The following is a 15561-nucleotide window of genomic DNA, read 5'->3' on the forward strand; positions in this document are numbered from 1 at the left end:
AGGGAGTTGGCATGGTTGAATTAGGTTATTTGCTGTGTCACCAAGTAGATGACTTTCTCTACACATTGTGGGCATATTGGAGTGAAGGGTGGACCTGGAGATATACCAGCTAGTACAGTAATTCCTGAGGTAAAGAGTGGACCCAGGAGTAGGGTTGTGGCTCTGGACAGGTGGAGTAGATGTGGAATCAAGAGAGATGTTGAAGTGAAATAAGAGGACTTGCTGAAGAAGAGAGAGGGTAGTAATTTAGAAACACTCAATTTTCTTTCACCACAGGTGATTATGTGCATATATCTGCATGTGGCAGTGCTGGTGGTCGGAACGTGAGGGTTTCTTTCCTGGTAGATTCCTTGGGCTTTATCATTAGTCTTTCTGCTGCTGCTGGGTACTCAGTGTCAGGATTGGTGACTGGAGGGGACAATCTGTTGAGGCTATCATTTCATGTGATGGGAACACCAAATTAAGGTAGGTTTTTAGGTAGTGTTGGATGTTCTTTGGAGAAGGCAGCAGCAACCGACTCCAGTACTCTTGCCTGGAAAACCCCATGGGCAGAGGAGCCTGGTAGGCTGCAGTCCATGGGGTTGCGAAGAGTCAGACATGACTGAGCGACTTCACTTTCACTTTTCACTTTCCTGCATTGGAGAAGGAAATGGCAACCCACTCCAGTGTTCTTGCCTGGAGAATCCCAGGGACAGAGGAGCCTGGTGGACTGCTGTCTCTGGGGTCGCACAGAGTAGGACACGACTGAAGTGACTTAGCAGCAGCAGCAGCAGGATGTTCTTCTGAAGATAGAAATGTGTTATCCAGCTGATACTATTTTCACCAGAATACCCATTTTGAGGAAAATGTAATATGTTTCTGAGTTCCTCTTTGTTCAGACAGGCAAGGCAAATGTGACAGAGGATTAAAATGCTGCAGGTACTTAGATGGAGAGATTATAGTGATGAATTACAAAATATAAAGTGCATGAAATAGTTAACTAATAAGGACTTACTCTAGCACAAGGAACTCTCTGAAAGTCTCTAATGACCTATATGGGAAAAGAATCCTAAAAATGTATATATATAAATATATATGTATAACTGATTTAGTTTGTCATACAGTAGGAGCTAATACAACATTGTATTCTTTTGTAGTGTAAAATAAATTAAAAATAGACTTTATTTACTTAAAAATATAAAATGTACTTGAATAAATTAAAAAGAATGGTACTGAATTAAAAAGGTTTTGGAACATCGTTTAAGAGTCCTCTCTGTTGTTTAGTCACTAAGTTGTTTGTTACTCTTTTGCAACCCTGTGTACTATAGTTGGCCAGGCTCCTCTCTCCACGGGATTTCCCAGGCAAGAATACTGGAGTGGGTTGCCATTCCTTCTCCAGGGAATCTTCCCAATCCAGGTGTCGAACCCACATCTCCTGCATTGGCAGGTGGATCTTTTACTGCTGAGCCACCACGGAAGCCCTATAGGTTATAAAAATATAAAAAAGATTGGCATGCATCAACATGAATAAATTTAAATTAAAAAAAGATTGGAAAGTTAGAACTTTAATGGTGGTGAATTTATTGTTTATATTTTGATCTAGTGGCATATTTCTTAATGGAACTGTAGAAGTTGATGTCTATTGTAGAGTTAGAAAAAAGCAAATGAGGGACTTCCCTTGCTGTCCAGTGGTTGGGACTTCACCTTCCAATGTAAGGGGTACAGGGTTCAGCCCTGCTTAAGGAGCTAAGATCCCACATCCCTCAAAGCCAAAAAGCCAAAAAAAAAAAAAAAGAAAAAAAGAAGAAGCAATATTGAAACAAATTCAGTAGACTTAAAAAAAATGTTCCACATCAAAAAAATCTTAGGAAGACATCAAACCCTGAACATTGTGGACACTGAGCGGGAAATGTGTTGGTTGCTGGAGTTGCTAAGAATGAAAATAGTACATGAGTAAAACCTGATGCAAAAAACTGATGCATTTGAAAAGACCCTGATTCTGGTAAAGATTGAGGGCAGGGGGAGAAGGGGATGACAGAGGATGAAATGGTTGGATGGCATCACCAACTCAATGGACATGAGTTTGAGTGAACTCTGGGAGTTGGTGATGGCAGGGAGGCCTGGCGTGCTGCGATTCATGGGGTCGCAAAGAGTCGGACATGACTGAGCGACTGAACTGAACTGAACTGAACTTATGAAAAACTATCAGCAGAAATGTTTCCAGAGGTTGATTTGACTCTGGTGAATAATCTTATAAATTTAGGAGCAGAAATATGGATATCCTCCTACAACTTAACACAGTTACACTTCCGAAGTTATCAACAATATGAGAAAAAGATACAGAATAGCCATAGTGATGTTTTGTGTCTTTAAATTAGGTATAGGCTTGAAAATTTCAAGTCTGTGAGTAGCGTACTGACTTTGCCTAAGTACAAAACTAGAACTATCTGCATAAGCAATGAAGGGGTTAACTGGAGATTGCAAAATGCTCTGTGATGGCTGTTGGGGGTAGGCACAAGTCTGAAGTAGAAGTTGGGTGATTTAATCATTGGATTGTTCTGGTGATTGGATTGCGTTCTCTGTTCAGCATCCACTATCCAAACCCAATCACTCAAGCTAAAAGGTGGCCTGAGGGGGCTCTTGAGTTTCTGTGGATGTGTTCCTTATGGATATGTGTACATATGTAAGTATAATTCAGTAGACTTTATACCAGAAAAAGAAAACAAAACCCCAGTCACTCAAGATTTAACCCAGTCACCAATGAAGAGATCTCCACTCATCTAGGGCTGGTGCCTCCCTATAAAAACGTTCTCTGTTTTTTGACGCGAATACTCTGGAAGAGCTGGGCCCAGGCCATCCTCTCCCAAGTTTCAGAGTCCCTTCAGCCTCTGAATTCCACTTATCTGCTTGGAGTCCCAGGTGGCCCCCGCCATGTCCTTGTCCTCCCTCAAGGTGGCTGTGGTCTGCATGAGCAACATGAACAGGAGCATGGAGGCCCACAGCATTCTCAGGAAGAAAGGTTTCAGTGTCAGGTCTTTTGGAGCTGGATCCCGAGTCAGGCTCCCAGGAACTGCGCGCAACCTCCCTGTGGTTTATGATTTCTCCACCACTTATGAACAGATGCGCAAGGACCTTGTGCGCATAGACCGAGAACGCTATACCAGCAACGGCATCTTGCACATCTTGGGAAGAAACGAGAGAATCAAGCCTCGCCCGGAAAGATTTCAAGAGTGCAGAGATCGCTTTGATGTCATCTTCACCTGCGAGGAGAGCGTCTATGACCGGGTGATAGAAGAGCTGTGGGTCCGGGAGCAGGAGACCTGCCAGCCTGTGCACGTGATCAACGTGGACATGGACGACAACACGGAGGACGCCACGCTTGGGTCTCTGATCATCTGTGAGGTCTGCGAACGCCTCCAGCAGGCAGAAGACATGGAAGGCAGTCTGGCTGAGCTGCTCCTGGCAGTGGAGAGGAAAACAGGAAGGAGCTTTCTGCACACGGTCTGCTTCTACTGAAGAAGAGAGCAAGCCATGGCCGACTCTCGGACTCCTTCCTTTACTTTGGTCACATTATATGGCACCAATTTGTGCGCTAGTCTTCAAGGTTGGTTTAAAGTATTTCCTAACTCCTTTAGAAACATACTCCTCCCCTCTGATTTTGATTAGAGTTTTCTAACTGAAAGTGGGTTCTGGATTCTCACTGCTCAAAAGCCAATAAAGAGGCAAGTTTAGTGGAAAGGAAAGTTTATTTTGCATCCTGGCAATCAGGTGGAGAGGGCAGGGGAGTGGTAGTTCAGGGAGAAGGACAGACTCCTCTCCAAAGACTGACTCTGCCCCTCTGACAATCAGTGGGCAAGCATTTTTATAGACAGAGGGAGGGGGCTACATGCAGAAACAGCTATGATAGTCATCTTGATGTTGGTCATGAGCTGATTTGATCTGTGTCATCTTGATTTTTTAAGTCCAGTTACTCTTCAGTTCTATGGTTGGTTTGTTCCTCTTTCCTTACGAGCAATTTCAAAATTGTGGAAGCTTATATCATGGACGGGGCCAGTCTGGTGGCTCAGTGGTAAAGAATCTGCCTGCAATGCAAGAGACACAGGTTCATTCCCTGGGTCAGGCAGATTCCCTGGAGAAGGAAATGGCAACCCATTCCAGTACTCTTGCCTGAAAAATCTCATGGACAGAGAAGCCTGGCAGCTACTGTCCACAAAGTCGCAAAAGAGTCTTAGTGACTTAGCGACTAAACAACAAAAACAGCAAATGTCATGGCAAATGCATAGTCATTGTGTAGTTAACCCACAGGGTAGGTGTTTCAGTATCTACAAGATAGCTCACAGGATATGTCTCAAAATATTATCTACAGCACTTAAGGGAGAACTAAAGATACTTAACTATCCTTAGTGACTAAACTATTATTTAGTTTTGTTAGACTGGTTTCCTTTGTTTCTGCCTTTTCTCACTTCTGTGATTAAGCTTATTCTTTTTCTTTATTTTTGAATGTGCTGGGTTTTCCATGCTCTGTGTGGATTTTCTTCATTGCAGTGTGCAGGTTTCTCTTGGTTTGAGGCACCAGCTCTAGGTGGGCAGGCTTCAGTAGTTGCAGTGGGCCAGCTTAGTAGTTGTGGCCAATGGGTTATATTGTCCTATGGCATGTTGAATCTTCCTGGACCAGGGATCAAACCTGTGCCCCCTGCACAGGCAGAGAGACTCTTAACCACTGAACTACCAGGGAAGTTCCTAAGGTTATTTTTTGACTGAAGTTGTTTTCACAGACAAAGGCTGACTGAGGACCTGGCGGGGAAGGCCCATAAGGCCCTGATCCATTTCCATTCACTCTATTCAGTTCACACCCAAGATCTCGTTCTTCATGACTTATAGGATCCCTTCAAGTCTGGGTCACTGACTGTAATAACATTTCACGCTATATTTAAGTTGTGACTACTTTTCCATTTATGCCTGGTGTTTGTAAGACTTTTCTCTTACAAATGTTCTGTTTCCCTTGTGTTCTTGAAGCCATTCTTTGTACAAATTCCCAGGGACTTCCAAGTTCCAGTCAAGGCTCAGAAACTCCTGCTTTGAGGCAGTTGCTCTCAAGTCATGGTGTACATCGCAATCATCCGAAGGGCTTTGTACATGACAGACCTCTGGTCTCCACTCCGAGTTTCTGATTTGGTGGTCTGGGATCCAAAGTTGCCTTTCTCAGACATTCCAGGTTGATGTTAATCCCCTGGGTCTGAGATTCACACTTTGAGAAGACCAAGTGTGTTTTCTAAGGTAGGACTATGAATATGACAATCACTCTAACTGTTGGAGGCACAGGGACATAAAATCTGTGATGTACTAAGTGAATGTTTCTCTTGCACCATTTTGAAGGAACAGGACTGTCCTTATTTTATGTCTTGTTCATAATTTTTAGATCAATATCCTTTGCTCTGTTAATTCTGCAAACTAACAAAGGAATGAAACTAAAAATGACTATATTTTAGTATAGAATAGTCAGACAACTGTCTACTTGAAGACATGAGACAGTTAGTGGTGGCTGTTCCTGTCCCTGGAGAATCATCATGAATTCAAGAAAATCAAATGGAGGGTAGGTGGTATTCTTGGAACTCCTGAAATATTATCTGCAGGGATGTTTTTCCAGGAGTTCCCTTTTTACACAGGTGAATAATTTTATTACTTTATGGGCAAAACTATGTGTATCTTCCTGTGATTTAACACAATTACAATTCTAAAGCAACAACTGTAGGAAAAAAAATATGGAACAATTCTTGTAACTGAATGAAGTGTAAGCTTGGAAATTTCAAACATGTTCTTCATACGCATGTTCTCAGGTCACTGGAAGGGCTGATGACAAGCTTGGGAATAGTCTGGGCATTTTGCCTAATATCATAAGTTCAGTTCAGTTCAGTCACTCAGTCATGTCTAACTCTTTGCAATCCCATGGACTGCAGCACCCCAGGCCTCCCTGTCCATTACCAACTCCTGGAGTTTACTCAAACTCATGTCCATTGAGTTGGTGATGCCATCCAACCATCTCAACCTCTGTCATCCCCTTCTCCACCCACCTTCAATCTTTCCCAGCAACAGGGTCTTTTCCAATGGGTCAGTTTTTTGCATCAGATGGTCAAAATATTGGAGTTTCAGCTTCAGCCTCAGTCCTTCCAATGAATATTCAGGACTGATTTCCTTTAGGATGGACTGGTTGGATCTCCTTGCTGTCCAAGGGATTCTCAAAAGTCTTCTCCAATACTACAGTTCAAAAGCATCAATTCTTTGGTGCTCAGCTTTCTTTATAGTCCCACTCTCACATCCATACATGAATACTGGATAAACCATAGCTTTGACTAGACCTTTGTTGGCAAAGTAACGTCTATATATTTAAATATGCTGTCTAGATTGGTAATAACTTTTCTTACAAGGAGCAAGTGTCTTAATTTCATGACTGCAGTCACCATCTGCAGTGATTTTGGAGCCCCCCAAAATAAAGTATTCACTGTTTCCATTGTTTCCCCATCTGTTTGCCATGAAGTGATGGGACCAGATCCTCTGATCTTAGTTTTTTGAATGTTGAGCTTTAAGCCAACTTTTTCACTCTCCTCTTTCACTTTCATCAAGAGGCTCTTAGTTCTTTGCTTTCTGCCAGAAGCATGGTGTCACCTGCATATCTGAGGTTATTGATATTTCTCTGAGCAATCTTGATTCCAGCTTGTGCTTCATCCAGTCCAGCATTTCTCATGATGTACTCTGCATATAAGTTAAATAAGCAGGGTGACAATATACAGCCTTGATGTACTCCTTTCCTGATTTGGAACCAGATTATTGTTCCATGTCCAGTTCTAACTGTTGCTTCCTGACCTGCGTATAGGTTTCTCAGGAGGCAGGTCAGGTGGTCTGGTATTCCCTTCTCTTTCAGAATTTTCCACAGTTTATTGTGATCCACACAGTCAAAGGCTTTGGCATAGTCAATAAAGCAGAAATAGATGTTTTTCTGGAACTCTCTTGCTTTTTCCATGATCCAATGGATGTTGGCAATCTGATCTCTGGTTCCTCTGCCTTTTCTAAATCCGGCTTGAACATCTGCAAGTTCACAATTCATGTATTGCTGAAGCCTGGCTTGGAGAATTTTGAGCATTACTTTGCTAGTGTGTGAAATGAGTGCAATTGTGCGGTAGTTTGAGCATTGTTTGGCATTGCCTTTCTTTGGGATTGGAATGAAAACCGACCTTTTCCTGTCCTGTGGCCACTGATGTGTTTTCCAAATTTGCTGGCATAGTGAGTGTAGCACATTCACAGCATCATCTTTTAGGATTTGAAATAGTGCAACTGAAATTCCATCACCTCCACTAGCTCTGTTTGTAGTGATGCTTCCTAAGGCCCACATTCCAGGATGACTTCACATTCCAGGATGTTTGGCTCTACGTGAGTGATCACACCATTGTGATTATCTGGGTCATGAAGATCTTTATTTGTATAGCTCTTCTGTGTATTCTCGCCACCTCTTCTTTATATCTTCTGCTTCTGTTAGGTCCATACCGTTTCTGTCCTTTATTGTGCCCATCTTTGCACGAAATGTTCCTTTGGTATCTCTAATTTTCTTGAAGAGATCTCTAGTCTTTCTCATTCTATTGTTTTCCTCTATTTCTTTGCATTGATCACTGAGGAAGGCTTTCTTATCTCTCCTTGCTATTCTTTGGAACTCTGCACTCAAATGGGTATATCTTTCCTTTTCTCCTTTGCCTTTTGCTTCTCTTCTTCTCACAGCTATTTGTAAGGCCTCCTCAGACAGCCATTTTGCCTTTTTTCATTTCTATCATAAGTGGAGATTTCAAAACAGCCACAGGGTAGTGACACCTTTGCCCAGAATTAGTTGTTAAAGATAATTTAATACCAGATTGTTCAGATGACTGAATCTAGTTCTCTAGTCCAAATCCACTATCCAAACCCAATCATTCAAGAGTTAATGCACTCATAAATCAAGAGTTCTCTACCCATTTCAGAGTGATGACTGCATATAAACCTGGTCTCTGTTCTTTGACACTATACTAGTTACAAGAGCTGGACCAGGTGCTCATCTCCCTGGTTTCAGAGTTCCCTTGGACCCTGAAGCCCACCCATGCAGCTGGAGTCTCAAATGGCCACCATCATGCCCTCCTCCCCAGTCAGCATGGCTATGGTCTATATGAGCAACATGAACAGAAGCATGAAAGCCCACAATATCCTCAAGAAGAAAGGATTCAATGTCAGGTCTTTTGGAGTGGGATCCTGTATGACTCTCCCAGGACTGGCACCCTCCCCGTAGTCTATGATTTCTCCACCACATATGAGTAGATGCGCCAAGACCTTCTCCTCAAAGACCAGGTATGCTATAGCAGCAGTGGGGTGTTTCACACACTGGGGACAAATGAGATAATTAAGCCTTGTCCAGAACGATTTCAAGAGTGCACAGATCCCTTTGATGTCATCTTCACCTGTGCTGAGAGGGTGTATAAAATGGTGGTGAAAGATCTGTGTGCTAGAGAACAGAAGACCTGGCAGCCTGTGCATGTGATCAGCTTGGATATAAAGGACACACTGAAGGCAGACAGCCTTGGTGCTTCGATCATCTGTGAGCTCTGCCAGGGTTTCCAGCAGGCTGATGACATGCAAAGCAGTCTGGCTGAGCTGCTCCAGGCAGCAAAGCAGAAAACATTAAGGAGCTTTCTGCATACAATCTGCTTCTACTGAAGATCTTAGGTGGCTTTTAGCTCCCTTGTCAGTAAGAATTTTAGTATAGACTTTTGGGCTAGTGGATATTTTCTCTGAGAAGGGTCTTCAAAGTTTTTTTATATTAAAAACTGTCTGTATGATTTTTTTTTCCAGGTGCATCCCACTCAGGCAAGAAGTGGAGGATAAAAAGGTTTCATGGCAAACAGAACACAAACTGTAAGTAGGCATCAAAGTCTTTTCAATTTGAGTTTGAATAGTGTGGAGACTTGCCTTCAAAGGAATAATTCAGTGTTCACACATCTCTGCAAAGAAGTCAACCTCAATGACTCCATTTTAATGATCAACAAACCAAGGCTCATAATGGGTTGCTGGACAAGTGAAGTGTTGAAGGATATTTGAGAAGATGAAAAACAATGTCTGTTTTATCCATTTATAGTGATAACAATCCTTTTACTTTTCTGGCGTGTGTATAAATGTGATTTTTTTTTTTAGTGAACTAGGTTTGTATTGAATGTTTGAACTTCAAAATATTTTTATTTTTAGATCAGATATCCTTTCCTAATGCAAGCTTTAATAGAAACTCAGGGTGCATAATGAATTGTATTTATTACTAAAATTCTGGCATGATTTGTTCAATCAAATAGCTCATTAAATGCAATAAAATGAAATAAACCTTCAAATTTAAAGAAAAGTGTCATCTCATTTGTGGTAAGGAATGCATATTACAAAGTAAAAGTGAAAGTTGCTAGGTCGTGTCTGGCTCTTTGCTACCCCATGGAAGTTGGCTTGTCAGGCTCCTCTGTCCATGGAATTCCCCAGGCTAGAATACTGGAGTGGGCTGCTATTTCCTCCTCCAGGGGATCTTACAGACCCAGGGATCAAATATGGGTTTCTTGCATTGCAGGCAGATTCTTTACTGTCTGAGCCACCAGGGAAACCTATTACAAAGTGAGTGCCTTGGCTTCTTATTGTTGAATACAAATTACTTCCATGGAGAAAAGCATTTTTTCCTAATGAGAACTTTCTTCATGCTAAAAACATTCATTTGTTGAGTACTGTGCTTCTGTAAAAAGTAGTTCCTTACTACTGTGTAGTGAAATATTCTTGGTTCTGATGAACAATGGCACCAAGTCCTGGGTGACTTTGCTGTTGTTGTTGTTCAGTCACTGAATCATGTCCAACCCTTTGTGACTCCAGGGACTGTAACACACCGGGCCTCCCTGTCCCTCACCATCTCCCAGAGTTTGCCCAAGTTCATGTTCATTGAATTGGTGATGCCATCCAACCATCTCATCCTCTGTCACCCTCTTCCCCTTCTACTGAGGGAAAAATGTCAAAATATCTAATGTGGAGCTGGGGTTTCAAATAAAATAAGAGAAACAATGGGACTGAAAATAATTTTTGGAGAAAAAATTGTGAACATTTCCAAACTCATTAAAAAATATTTACAGATCCGAAGATTCAGCCAACCTCAAGGAGCATAAAAACAAGAAGCTATGCCTAGGCCCATGAATATTGATCTAAAAAGCAAGATTGAGGGGGGCGGTCCTAAGATGGTGGAGGAATAGGATGGGGAGACCACTTTCTCCCCCACAAATTCATCAAAAGAACATTTAAACCCTGAGTAAATTCCACAAAACAACTTCTGAATGCCAACAGAGGACATCAGGCACCCAGAAAAGCAGCCCATTGTCTTCGAAAGGAGGTAGGAAAAAATATAAAAGACAAAAAAAGAGACAAAAGAGGTAGGGACGAAGCTCCATCCCAGGAAGGGAGTCTTAAAAAGAGAGAAGTTTCCAATCACCAGGAAACACTCTCACTGCCGAGTCTGTGGCAAGCCTTGGAAGCACAGAGGGCAACATAACAGGGAGCAAAAATAAATAAATAATTAAACCCCACAGATTACAAGCCCAACGATACAACCTCAGGGGAGAAGCAGTGCAGACGCCTCCACCCGCCACTAGCAAGTGGGGGCTGGGCAGGGAGGCAAGGGCTACATTGCTTAGAGTAAGGACCGGGCCTGAATTCTCCAAGGGCAATCTGAGTGAACTAGCTTGGGCTAGCAAACCAGACTGTGGGATAGCTACCACGCGAAAATCCTAACCTAAGACACCACCAGGCCTGCTCACAAAACAAAGGACTGAACAGAACTAGCCGGCTGCAGACCATCCCCCTCTGGTGACAGGCAGCCAGAGCTGGAAGGGGGCAATCACAGCCCCAGAGAGACATTATCTACTAAACTGCAAGCAGGCTTCTTTGCTAACTAAGACCTCTTGGGGTTCTGGATGGCTAACATTCACTTGAGTGTGCCTGTTGTACACTCAGAAAACCTAGCAGCAGGGATGGGGGAGGTGATAAGTCGCAGTGACCACGTTCGCCAAACACCTCACCACCTGAGCTCCTCAGACCTGGGAAGGGCACAAAACAGGCCAACTGAGTCTGTGCCTCTGAGAACTACCCGAGTGCCTGAACCTGAGCTGCTTAGACCTGGGAGGTGCATGCAGCCCAGGGTGGGCCTTGGACGGTTCCCAGCGGAGCAACCTAGAGCCTGAGCAGTGTAGGCAGGGAGGGCACATGCGCTGTAAGTGGGGGTAGGCCCAGTGTGGCTGAGACACTGTGAGCACATGCCAGTGTTATTTGTTTGTAGGGTTCCTCCCTCCCCACAGCGTGACTGAACAAGTGAGCCTAAAAAAAGTGTCCACCACTGCCCGCCTCGTGTCAGGGTGGAAATCAGACACTGAAGAGACCAGCAAACAGAAGAAGCTAAAACAGGGGGAACTGCCTTAGAAGTGACAGGTGCAATAGATTAAAACCCTGTAGTAAGTACAGACTACATAGGAAGGGGCCTATAGATCTTGAGAAATATAAGCTGGACCAAGGAACTATCTGAAAATGAACTGATCCCACACTGCCCACAACAACACCAGAGAAAGTCCTAGATATATTTTTACTATTTTTATGATCATTCTTAAAAAAATTTTTTTTAAATGTTAAGTGCTCTATTACTCCTTTAATTCTCATTTTTATAACCTAATTTGCAAAAAAAGACCCTATTTTTTAAAGCAAATTTCATATATATATATATTATATTTTTTGTGACTTTGTTTTTTTCTTCTTCTTTTCTTTAATATTGTATTTTTGAAAATCCAACCTCTACTCTAGATTTTAAATCTTTGCTTTTTGGTATTTGTTATCAATTTTGTGTCTTTAAGAACCCAATATTCAGTATCCACTTTTACTTGTGAGCGAGATTACTGGCCTGACGGCTCTCTTCCCTTTTGGACTCTCCTTTTTCTCCACCAGGTGCCTCTGTCTCCTCCCTCCCCCTTCTCTTCTCTACCCAAATCTGTGAATTTCTTTGTGTGTTCCAGGCTGTGGAGAACACTTAGGGAACTGATTACTGGCTGGATCTCTCTCTCTCCATTTGATTCCCCCCTTTTATCCTCCTGGCCACCTCTGTCTCCTTCTTTCCTCTTCTCTTCTCTGTATAACTCTGAGAACATCTCTGAGTGGTCCAGACTGTGGAGCACACATAAGGAAGTGATTACTGGCTAACTTGCTCTCTCCTCTTTTGATTCCACTTCATCTCATTAGGGTCACCTGTTACTCCCTCTTCCTTCTTCTCTTCTCCATGTAACTCTGTGAACCTCTCTGGATGTCCCTCACTGTGGAGAAACTTTTCATCTTTAACCTAGATGTTTTATCAATGGTGCTGTATAGAAGGAGAAGTCTTGAGGCTACTGTAAAAATAAGTCTGGAAACCAGAAGCAGGAGGCTTAAGTCCAAATCCTGAGAACACCAGGGAACTCCTGACTCCAGGGAACATTAATCTGACAGGAGCTCATCGAATGCCTCCATACCTACACTGAAACCAAGCACCACCCAAGGGCCAACAAATTCCAGAGCAAGATATACCATGCAAATTCTCCAGCAACACAGGAACACAGCCCTGAGCTTCAATATACAGGCTGCCCAAAGTCACTCCAAACCCATTGACATCTCATAACTCATCATTGGACCCTTCACTGGACTCCAGAGAGAAGAAATCCAGCTCCACCCACCAGAACACCGACACAAGCTTCCCTAACCAAGAAACCTTGACAAGCCACCCATACAACCCGACCCGCAGTGAGGAAACTCCACAATAAAGAGAACTCCACAAACTGCCAGAATACAGAAAGGCCACCCAAAAACTCAGCAATATAAACAAGATGAAGAGACAGAGGAATATCCAGCAGGTAAAGGAACAGGATAAATGCCCACCAAACCAAACAAAAGAGGAAGAGACAGGGAATCTACCTGATAAAGAATTCCAAATAATGATAGTGAAAATGATCCAAAATCTTGAAATCAAAATGGAATCAGATAAATAGCCTGCAGACAAGGATTGAGAAGATGTAAGAAAGGTTTAACAAGGACTTAGAAGAAATAAAAAAGAGTCAATATATAATGAATAATGCAATAAGTGAGATTAAAAACACTCTGGAGGGAACAAATAGTAGAATAATGGAGGCAGAATATAGGATTAGTGAAGTAGAAGATAAAATGGTAGAAATAAATGAATCAGAGAGGAAAAAAGAAAAATGAATTAAAAGAAATGAGGACAATCTCAGAGACCTCCAGGACAATATTAAAAACCCCAACATTCGAATCATAGGAGTCCCAGAAGAAGAAGACAAAAAGAAAGACCACAAGAAAATACTTGAGGAGATAATAGTTGAAAAATTCCCTAAAATGGGGAAGGAAATAATCACCCAAGTCCAAGAAACACAGAGAGTCCCAAACAGGATAATCCCAAGGCAAAACACCCCAAGACACATATTAATCAAATTAACAAAGATCAAACACAAAGAACAAATATTAAAAGCAGCAAGGGAAAAACAACAAATAACGCACATGGGGATTCCCATAAGGATAACAGCTGATCTTTCAATAGAAACTCTTCAGGCGAGGAGGGAATGGCAAGACATACTTAAAATGATGAAAGAAAATAACCTACAGCCCAGATTCCTGTACCCAGCAAGGATCTCATTCAAATATGAAGGAGAAATCAAAAGCTTTACAGACAAGCAAAAGCTGAGAGAATTCAGCACCACCAATTCAGCTCTCCAACAAATGCTAAAGGATCTTCTCTAGACAGGAAACACAAAAAGGGTGTATAAACCCGAACCCAAAACAATAAAGTAAATGGCAACGGGATCATACTTATCAATAATTACCTTAAACGTAAATGGGTTGAATGCTCCAACCAAAAGACAAAGGCTGGCTGAATGGATACAAAAACAAGACCCCTATATATGTTGTCTACAAGAGATCCACCTCAAAACAGGGGACACATACAGACTGAAAGTGAAGGGCTGGAAAAAGATATTCCATGCAAATGGAGACCAAAGGAAAGCAGGGGTAGCAATACTCATATCAGATAACATAGACTTTAAAACAAAGGCTGCAAAAAGAGACAAAGAAGGCCACTACATAATGATCAAAGGCTCAATCCAAGAAGAAGATATAACAATTAAAATATATATGCACCCAACATAGGAGCACCACAATATGTAAGACAAATCCTAACAAGTATGAAAGGGGGATTAACAATAACACAACAATAGTGGGAGAATTTAATACTCCACTCACATCTATGGATAGATCAACTAAACAGAAAATTAACAAGGAAACACAAACTTTAAATGATACAATAGATCAGTTAGACCTAATTGATACCTATAGGACATTTTACCCCATAACAATGAATTTCACCATTTTCTCAAGTGCACACGGAACCTTCTCCAGGATAGATCACATCTTGGGCCATCAGTCTAGCCTTGGAAAATTCAAAAAAAAAATTAAAATAATTCCAAGCATCTTTTCTGACCACAATGCAGTAAGATTAGATCTCAATTACAGGAGAAAAAGTATTAAAAATTCCAACATAAGGAGGCTGAATAATATGCTGCTGAATAACCAATAAATCACAGAAGAAATAAAAAAAGAAATCAAAATATGCATAGAAACGAAAGAAAATGTAAAAACAACAACCCAAAACTGTGGGACACTGTCAAAGCAGTGCTAAGGGGAAAGTTCATAGCAATACAGGCATACCTCAAGAAACAAGAAAAAAGTCAAATAAATAACCTAACTCTACACCTCAAGCAACTAGAAAAGGAAGAAATGAAGAACCCAAGGGTTAGTAGAAGGAAAGAAATCTTAAAAATTAGGGCAGAAATAAATACAAAAGAAACAAAAGAGACCATAGCAAAAATCAAGAGAGCCAAAAGCTGGTTCTTTGAAAGGATCAATAAAATTGACAAACCATTAGCCAGACTCATCAAGAAACAGAGGGAGAAAAATCAAATCAATAAAATTAGAGATGAAAATGGAGATATTGCAACAGACAATACAGAAATACAAAGGATCATAAGAGACTACTATCAGCAATTACATGCCAATAAAATGGACAACTTGGAAGAAATGGACACATTTTTAGAAAAGTACAACTTTCCAAAACTGAACCAGGAAGAAATAGAAAATCTTAACAGACCCATCACAAGCATGGAAATTGAAACTGTAATCAGAAATCTTCCAGCAAACAAAAGCCCAGGTCCAGACGGCTTAACAGCTGAATTCTACCAAAATTTAGAGAAGAGCTAACACCTATCCTACTCAAACTCTTCCAGAAAATTGCAGAGGAAGGTAAACTTCCAAATTCATTCTATGAGGCCACCATCACCCTAATACCAAAACCTGACAAAGATGCCACAAATAAAGAAAATTACAGGCGAATATCACTGATGAACATAGATGCAAAAGTCCTTAACAAAATTCTAGCAAACAGAATACAACAGTATATTACAAAGATCATACATCATGACC

The 15561-nt window shown here is 41.6% G+C and overlaps 2 pseudogenes; both read left to right on the forward strand.

The window, feature by feature from the left end:
- On the forward strand, positions 2911-3495 carry LOC102187787 (annotated as a pseudogene).
- LOC102187510 lies at positions 8129-8709 on the forward strand (annotated as a pseudogene).

The sequence above is a fragment of the Capra hircus genome, chromosome 15 (genome assembly GCF_001704415.2).
Source record: "Capra hircus breed San Clemente chromosome 15, ASM170441v1, whole genome shotgun sequence".
Classification (NCBI taxonomy): Eukaryota; Metazoa; Chordata; class Mammalia; order Artiodactyla; family Bovidae; genus Capra; species Capra hircus.